Raw genomic sequence first — 8,965 nt, forward strand, 5'->3', positions numbered from 1 at the left:
GGCATTGTCTAAGATATGTAGGGTTCTTCTAATATTATCATGTGTTTGGCGTCCTTTAATAAACCCGGTTTGGTCTTCATCAATCAAGTCCGGTATGAGGGTCTCAAATCTTTTGCAAATAATTGATGTAAATAGTTTGTAGTCTACATTTAAAAGTGAAATCGGCCTATAGTTTTTGCATTCTTCTTTATCTTTGCCTTCTTTAGGTAGAACGGTAATAATTGCTTCTTTCCACGATGGGGGGGCCCTGCCCTCTTTAAGAGTCCAGTTAAAGCAGGACAGAAGCAAGGGTGTTAGCTCCTTCCGAAAGGCCTTATACCATTCCGATGGAAACCCATCGCTGCCTGGTGATTTACTAGCTTTTAACCTACTAATTGCAGCTTCCAGCTCCTTAACTGTAAGTTGCGACATAATAGTGTCATTCTGTGTCTCACCAATAGATGGCAAGTCAAGTGAGTCAAGAAAACTTCTAATTGTTTTTTCATCGGCTGATAGTGGTTTAGAATAAAGTTTCTTGTAGTATTCTTCAAATATTCTTTCTATTTCCTCTGGTTCATGTGTTAATTGGTTGGTTTGAGGGTTCCTTATTTTATGAATTGTGTTAATGGCCTGCTGTTTCCGCAGGCGTCTAGCTAAAAGTCTTGTTGCTTTTGGGCCTGATTCATAGTAGGTCTGCTTTACAAACCTTGCCCTCTTTTCTATATCTGTCCTGAGTATCTCATTTATCTCTTCCCTTGCCTTCTTTATTTGTTGTAGTCCAGACTGATTTTCTGTATTTTTATGTTTCTTCTCCAATTCTTGTAGTTTTTCTATTTTGTGTTTATATATAGCTAACCGAGCCTTCTTTTGTGATGTTGTCAAAGCGATTAGTTTTCCACGAATAACTGCCTTCATACCGTCCCACAGTATTGCAGGGTTTACCTCTCCATTATCGTTCTCTTCTATATACCTTTTTATTTCTTCTCTTATCTGTTCCACATTTGCCTTGTTATTCAGGATGCCCACATTTAGCCTCCATGCAGTATTTACTTTTCTTTTATTCAAGAGTATTGTCAAGCTGATCCCACTATGATCTGATATATCCGCCACCCTGATTTTACACTCTGTGACCCTGTGGCTTTCAATTGTATTCATTAAAAAGTAGTCAATTCTGGAGTAGACAGAATGTGGTACTGAATAGTGTGTATAATCCCTTTCTAGTGGGTGGAGTTCTCTCCACACATCAATTAGTCCCATTTCCTGCACTGCTGTATTAATAAACTTGGTTAGATGCTTCTTGCTTCCTTTAGAGCTTGTTGTATCCAAGTTATGGTTCATGACCACATTATAGTCCCCTCCACATATCAAGATGCCTTCAGTTTCTATAGCAATAGTGTCAAATAGGGTTTTGAAAAAACTTTTGGTACTCTCTGGGGGGGCGTAAACATTGATCAGTGTCACCATTCTGTTTTCTAGTTTTCCTTTGATTAATACAAATCTCCCTTCTTTGTCCCTTACTTCTTTAAGACATTCAAATTTGACTGCATTTGTGATAAGGATAGCCACTCCCCTCTTCTGGCTAGGCTTGTAGGAACTATAAAATGTGTTCCTAAAACCAAAGCGTTTTAGTTTTTCATGTTCTTGTTGAGGCAGGTGGGTTTCTTGTAGAAATAGTACTTGAGCTCTTTCTTTTTTCAGTTTAGCCAGGACCTTGCTCCTCTTAACTGGATTATTCATCCCATTTACATTAAGTGACACCAGTTTTATATTGTTATATGGCATTAAAATGATCCAATCCCGTGTTACATTCATTAACCTCCAGACAACTTAGAACTGCACTGACCTGAACATCTGGACAACGTGTGCTAACTGAAAGAAACAAAGAAAAAACAGTTAACTCCCAAGTTAGGGTGATTCTTCGCCACCCTGGGTCCCCGTTGGTAGGCAGAGGGGAGATCCTCCTCCAGGAGGGCCCCTCACTAGAGGTGAAACCTGTCATTTCACACATCCTAGTAGTCCAACGTCATCCGATAGCATTTATTTTGTATTCCAAATGAAGTCTCCAACATCAGACGTGACAAAATAAAGAATGAAGATTAGTTGGAGGGTGTCTGCTCAAGCTCTTGTAATTTATCCTTCGCACGGCGCGCAGTGTCTTCGGTGTTTCTCTCTCCGGCCTGGACCGTCCTTCCAGATCTGTCAACTTTTCCTGCATGGCTTTCTGTCTTTCCAAGGACTTAGTGAGGGCCTCCTTCACAGCCGTGTTAGCCGACTCGGTATCGTTGATCCGTGTTTCTGCTTCATCCAGCCTCGTTTCATGGGCCTGGATCCGAGCGGAGTTGGCAGAAAGTTTTTGATAAATTTCCTGCTTGAGATCTTTGAGTTCTTTTTTCATATCTTCCTTGAGTTCTTCTTTGAGGCTATGTAGATCCGCTTTATTTTCAGCCCTAAAGTCGCGTATTTCCTTAAGCACCGCGCACATGTTCTCAGCCGAGTTGTCGTTAAAGCGCTGAGCGTCGTCCATCTCCGGTGTATTCATTTTTTCTTGCGTGTCACGTTTCGTTTGACTTCTAGTTGTTACACCCCTATTCATTCCAGAGTGAAATTACTATGAATTGCTTAACAAGTAGTGGATTTAGGGGGGCTAATTCTAGCTTGCTATCGGGAGCTCAAGATCATGCAGCCATCTTGTCGTCTTGCTCCACCGGAAGTCCCTTTTATTTCATTTTTGAAAATTCAGAAAGGAGACAACTGATTTGTTAAACATGGTGTGATTGCTACATGAAAGACTAAAGTAAGGTAATTTTGTGTTCAGTGTATAAGGAGCAGACCCTATTTCTGTTTTGTATATTGTGCTGTAAGCCCATGCTTTTAATTTAAACTCAAAAGCACACTGCCTGAATTTACATTATGGTTTTCAATATCTTTCATTTGCTTTGCATTTTTTGTTGAAAAGGTGGACACTGGGTGTGTTTAAAACAATATTGGGCTCTTAATGTGCTCTTAATTCATAATTTGAACTAAAACAGCATTTTGTGTCTGCCATGTAAAAGAAACAGTTTCATTTTTGCTTAATAAACTGTACTATGTGGTCAAGACTTAAGCACTTTCTTTGTAGGACTATAAGCTACTACCTGAACTTGGTTTCCTCTATTTCTTTTACAAGGTTACATTGTTCAGTTGTCTTACAGAATACACAAAAGTTAGTCATTTTATGTATATTTAGTTTCTTTTGTCTTTATTAGCATATTTGGTATTGGAGTAATCCAAAAGTAATTGAAAGTAATCAAGTTACATTACTTTAATATTATGGTACTTGGATTACGTTACTGACTACATTTTTCAACAGGTAACTAGTAACTGTATCCGAATACATTTTTAAAGTAACCCTCCCAACCCTGTCTCTCTGTATGTCGCTATTAAAATGTTCAAACACTTTTGCTATATGAATTATATTATACATTTCCATGGTTTAGTTAGCTGAGGTATATAATGTACAGTGTATTTTATCAACAACTGTATGTGTGTAACGTGTTTCTTGTGCTGAGCAAACATAAAACGGCTGCGAAGACGCGCTTGGTGAGTCACGCAGTTCTCCTGCCTCATGGTAGAGGGCGTTATCAGTTACACCTGAGAATGCAATACTGTTCAACAGAATGCAATACAACTTGTCTTCATCATGGCCACTTCTGGCCAATTGAAACCCATGAAAACTACCTTTTTTAATTCCTTGTTATTTACCGTATTAAAGGGGACATATTATGCTCCTTTTCAACAAGTTTGAATAAGTTTCAGAGGTCCCCAAAGCATGTATTTGAAGCTTTTTGCTAAAAAATCCACTCCGATCCTATATTTCAGCATGCCTGTAAACCCCTGTTTTTCAGCCCTGTTCAGAACAGGCTGTTTCTATGTCTGTAGCTTTAAATGCAAATGAGCTGTGCCTGACCACGCCCCTCTCCGGAAGGGGATGCCGTTCGGGCTTCTGGCACCGTGCTCTAATGTTTACCGTGACCGTGACCGGCAACCTGGCGTCGGTAGCGATTTGGTTCAACCACACGACTTTTATCCAGAATCTGACCCAGAGGGGGAGGCTGCTGAAGAAGTTCAAACTCTACAACTGCAGCAGGACATTTCTGAATGGTTGGTAACCAATTTTGTGTATTTTGACATTACATTTTCAGTTTGTTGATGAGAGCTGGCACACAGTTACTAACATGTAGCTAATGCTAACTGTTACTGTCTCGTCATTACTGGAGCTCTTTTGGTAAATAAGCACTATTGTGAATTGTGTAGTTATCTGTCATGCCTCCTGATATACTTTTACAGTCTGAAAATCTTTGTTGTATGTGGACTGCTACAGGTGTTCAATGTCAGTACTAGTCAGATATATTAATAGGTGCTGACAAAGTAAACCATTTTTCTCCATGTTTTGAGCAGAGATGCTCATCATGACATCTTCCTTTATGTAGTAAATTTATTTTGTGTATTACAGTAAAAGCTGTAAATCAGCATAAACATGTCTGACAGCAACAGTAATCTTTAGTCAAAGACTAAACTGGGCAGTTTTCTACACTACACTGTTGTCAAGCTCCACATTATATGCAATAAGTGACATGTTATAAATTACCTCTGTTATGTATTTTGGATAGGTGCTCCTGTGGAAACTGTGCAACCATGCCCACAGAAGCTGAGAATATCTGCTGCTAGGAGATACCACAGGTAACATTCTCACTAGACAAACTAATCATTAATTTGTTTTGATTACATTACATTTATAATAAACCATAGAATGTCCCATTTGCAATTCACTGTAGGTTACCAGACGGCTATGGGAGATCGAGGAAGATTTACCATGTACAGTCGGCTGTCCTGGGTTGGAGCCGCTCTGCCTCATTGTGTACTCCCTCCAGAATGCCTGCAACATGTACCGCACTGACTACGGTCCTTTACAGTTGAGAGGAATACACCAGTATGTTTTGCTTCTTTGTAAAAACATAGTTTCAATCTAAATAAAAGATGTTAGGCAGTCTTGTTTTACTTCAGTGCACATAATTTTACAATGGTAATAACACACCACAAATAGAGTAACACACACTCAAATAAATTAGTTTAGCTGCTCTTTGATTTGTAAAGTTCTTCTATCAGCAGATAGTGTGCATATAATATATGAATTCAGAGGAGTCATTTCTTTAGTAACAATCAAGCATTTATTTACATCAAATGAGGCAGTTATAATCAGTGATAATAAAAAAAAAAACTGTAGGATTCACCGGATCCATATAAAAAATTGTGAGACACAACATAGATATATGTTTGCAAGACTAAATGCCCTGTCCAGTTGTTTTAGTCAGTACAGGTATCTAGCCTATAGGAGCTTTGTGAGCTGGTGCTGGGGCTTCCTTGGTTGCAGAATCTGGGTCGTCATTCTAGCCTGCGTGGTCCTACACATCCATGCCGTGTTTCCTGACGCCACAGGCCGGTACGTGGGCTTTAGACTGGCCCATGATAGAACCGGGACACATAGCTGGATATGACCTCCTCCTTCTCAGGCCGCTCGACTGTGCAGTGAGGTCCTCTGGGATGGGGATGGCCAAAGCAGCTTCTGTGTATGGTCCCAGGTCACAAAGACTTTTTCAAATATGAGGTCCACCACATTCCCTGTTTGATAAAACACAAAAGATTTTTTTTTTACATTTTTCACTTTTTTTTTTTTTACAAAACAATGATTGAAAGTCTGTTTCTAACTACCTCCTGATATTTTCTTTACTGTATTTTGTTGTTGATGGAACTGTCATAACATTATATGTGCAATATTTAATACAATGTGTACAAAACATTTTTTGGTTGAAAAATAAAATAATATAACACTTATAGAATGTCAGCCCAGTCTTAATTGGTTTAGCTCTGCATTCTCCCTTCATGGCTTTTGGAAATTGGACCTTGAACAGTGGTTCACCTTCTTTTGTTTGGGCTTGTGGTCGGTCAGCATTTTCATTGTAGTACATGGCAGCCAGGTGACAGATGATGACAGAAACCTTAGCCTACACACTCTCACAAGTTGTAAGTAACCACAGCTTCATTTACCTGCACATTATTCCAAGACTAATAAATGACTGTTAGGTTTATCAAAAGTAGATGCACTTCAGATGGCTACAGACCTGTACTTCTGATGTGAGGCTGAAGACTCTTCAAGGATAACTGTGTGCCTGCAGTGGGTCAGTCTGGCATGCAACACCCCTTGTTGCAGGAAGCTGTATAGATGGCCTGAACAGAGGAAACAGAGGTTACACCAACATCTCCTCAAATGTGTAGTTATGGCAACAGCTGCAAACAGTGCAAGAATGATAACAGATGCTCTCAATTATGTGTAAACTGGGTTGTCGATAGCTTGTAAATGCTGCAAATAGCTCACTATATGTGCAAGATGCAAAAAATGTGTATTATAGACTATCCCCTTGGACATATCCCCTTAACTTAGCGCTTATCTAGATATTCCCTACAGGCACTGTATCTGTAAACATGATATACACATTAAAACGGCCGTTATAAGGCATGACTCTCAATAATAACTTTCACAGCACTAATAAACAAGCCCAGACACCTATGCTAATCACTACGAGCTTATTTTTAGTCCGAATTTTACCTGCTTGACTTTACAGACAGCTAAAACGCCTTTAAAGTATAATACATTCAACAGGGTGGCTCTAATCAATGTCACACGGCGATACCAAGCAGAAGAATTGCATACAATCTGTACCCGGCTATACCCGGCTCCGTGTCGACGACGCTAAACGTTAGCCACGTTAGCTGCCATGCTAACAACACACGCAACAGGCTCTCGTGAACAAACAGTAAAGCAACATAAAATGGTAAAACTTACAGTTCCGAAGTTCAAAGTTGGGTCACGGACAGTCGGTACTGATCCAAGCTTTATCTTGAGAATTGTAGCAAATCCTGCATTGTCCTGGCCCTCGTTGAGAAAGCAGTCCGAGGTGAAATGGTTAGCACACACGTACAACACTTTCGGAGTTGGAACGGGAACATTTCCATCAAAAATAAAATTAATCCACTGGGTCTTCAGATCCTCGGGCGTAGGGGTTAAAAAAAGACTTCTGTGTTGGTTTGTGCAGCCAACAACAAAGCAACTACTGTGTTTCGCTCGTACCTTCGACATTGTTCTACCTAAAGCCAGTGTTAGCGAGGGAAGTAACGATACCGTCTGTAACACGGACTCAGAGGGCGGAACACACACATAGCTCGGGGAGCGTCACCCACACGGGGGGAGGGGCATCGCCCTTCTTGACGTCACCAGGGGCGAATCTCCAATCCGCTCGTTTGAGCACACATTTCTTGAAAGGTGGAGAAAGCAAAAGAACGATAGGATGGACTTTTCTCATGTTTGGGGGGTCCGTAGACACGCCAGGGACACATACTACCGATAGAAAACCATGGAAAAGTGCATTTTGCATAATAGGTCCCCTTTAAATCATACAATTTAGTTAAAATTGCTGTCATTCTAAACTCAACACTTAAAAATTGTAGTTTTTAATGTTTTCTACCAGATTCAGTCATTTCTCCATTTTGGGCCAAGGGAGAAATTGTATCTAATATTCTAAGTTTCCAATATGGGTCTATGATGGCATACTGCACTCCAATGGAGCGAATGAATGACACAATTTTGACATAGCTGTGACCTTTAGGATAGCAGATAATGGTTTGACTCAGGCAACAATGAAAAAAATCAAAGGGCATCTTGCAGAGTTCAAAGATGCAGCTGCAGGGTAAACAAAAAGCAACTCTGGCATTGTTTGTAAATATGTCCTGGAGTTTATGCAGGTGCAGTCAATACTAAGGCTGTAAGTAAGCCTATCAGCTTCCAGATCATTTTTTCTCTGGCAAGGTGGCAAGAAGGTCATATTCACTGCTTCAAGCACTTGACTATGTGATGCGTTCAAAGATCGAAGATAGGGAGAAATCCTCTGCATTTGAAGAAGAGACATCTTCTACTCAAGATGAGGACACATCCTCTCTGGAAGATGATGGGATACCCTCCTCAGAGGATGAAAATATCACCACTGATGATGAGGAGTACCAGCCAGTGACTGATTCCTCTTCCTTAAGGGTGAGTACGCTGGAAAAGTTTTCTTGTCTATTTGAGTAGCATTCATGAAGAATATTATGGATTTCATGTTTACATGTCATAAAGTTATCAGCTACACCTGAGAATGCGATACTGTTGTAAAGCGCTGTTTCCACGTTTCCAGCGTCTGAATCGGCTCTTTCCCTCGTTAAAGCTGTCTGTGTGTATCCAAAATCTGAGCATTCACATTAAGTGAGATTTCTACACAGAAAACTTCAGGATAAGTTTTCCGGTCTATTTGAGTAGCATTCATGAAGAATATGATGGATTTCATGTTTACATGTAATAAAGTTATCAGCTGCACCTGAGAATGCGACACTGTTGTAACGCTCTGTTAAGCGTCAGGATCTGCTCTAAGTCCTCTTCAGAAGCGTTCTCTGTGTCTGAAAAGTGAGTTTTTTTCACTCATTGTCCTGTCTATACAGAACACTTCAGGATCGGTTTTCCTGTCTATTTGAGTAGCATTCATGAAGAATATGATGGATTTCATGTTTACATGTCATAAAGTTATCAGCTACACCTGAGAATGCGATACTGTTGTAAAGCGCTGTTTCCACGTTTCCAGCGTCTGAATCGGCTCTTTCCCTCGTTAAAGCTGTTTGTGTGTATCCAAAATCTGAGCATTCACATTTAGTGGCATTTCTACACAGAACACTTCAGGATAAGTTATCCTGTCTATTTGAGTAGCATTCATGAAGAATATGATGGATTTCATGTTTACATGTAACAAAGTTATCAGCTGCACCTGAGAATGCGATACTGTTGTAACGCTCTGTTAAGCGTCAGGATCTGCTCTAAGTCTTCGTCAGAAGCGTTCTTTGTGTCTCAAAACTGAGTTTTTTTCAC

The 8,965-nt window shown here is 40.1% G+C and overlaps 1 long non-coding RNA gene across 1 annotated transcript; it reads right to left on the minus strand.

The window, feature by feature from the left end:
* Positions 1–4,837: 4,837 nt before the first annotated feature.
* On the minus strand, positions 4,838–7,184 carry LOC130172435 (uncharacterized). Its single transcript, XR_008828263.1, has 3 exons — positions 6,860–7,184; positions 6,138–6,243; positions 4,838–5,637 (listed from the first exon to the last, which is right to left on the minus strand). It is a non-coding gene; the product is annotated as an uncharacterized LOC130172435 (long non-coding RNA).
* Positions 7,185–8,965: the final 1,781 nt, after the last annotated feature.

The sequence above is a fragment of the Seriola aureovittata genome, chromosome 7, assembly GCF_021018895.1.
Source record: "Seriola aureovittata isolate HTS-2021-v1 ecotype China chromosome 7, ASM2101889v1, whole genome shotgun sequence".
NCBI classification, from domain to species: domain Eukaryota; kingdom Metazoa; phylum Chordata; class Actinopteri; order Carangiformes; family Carangidae; genus Seriola; species Seriola aureovittata.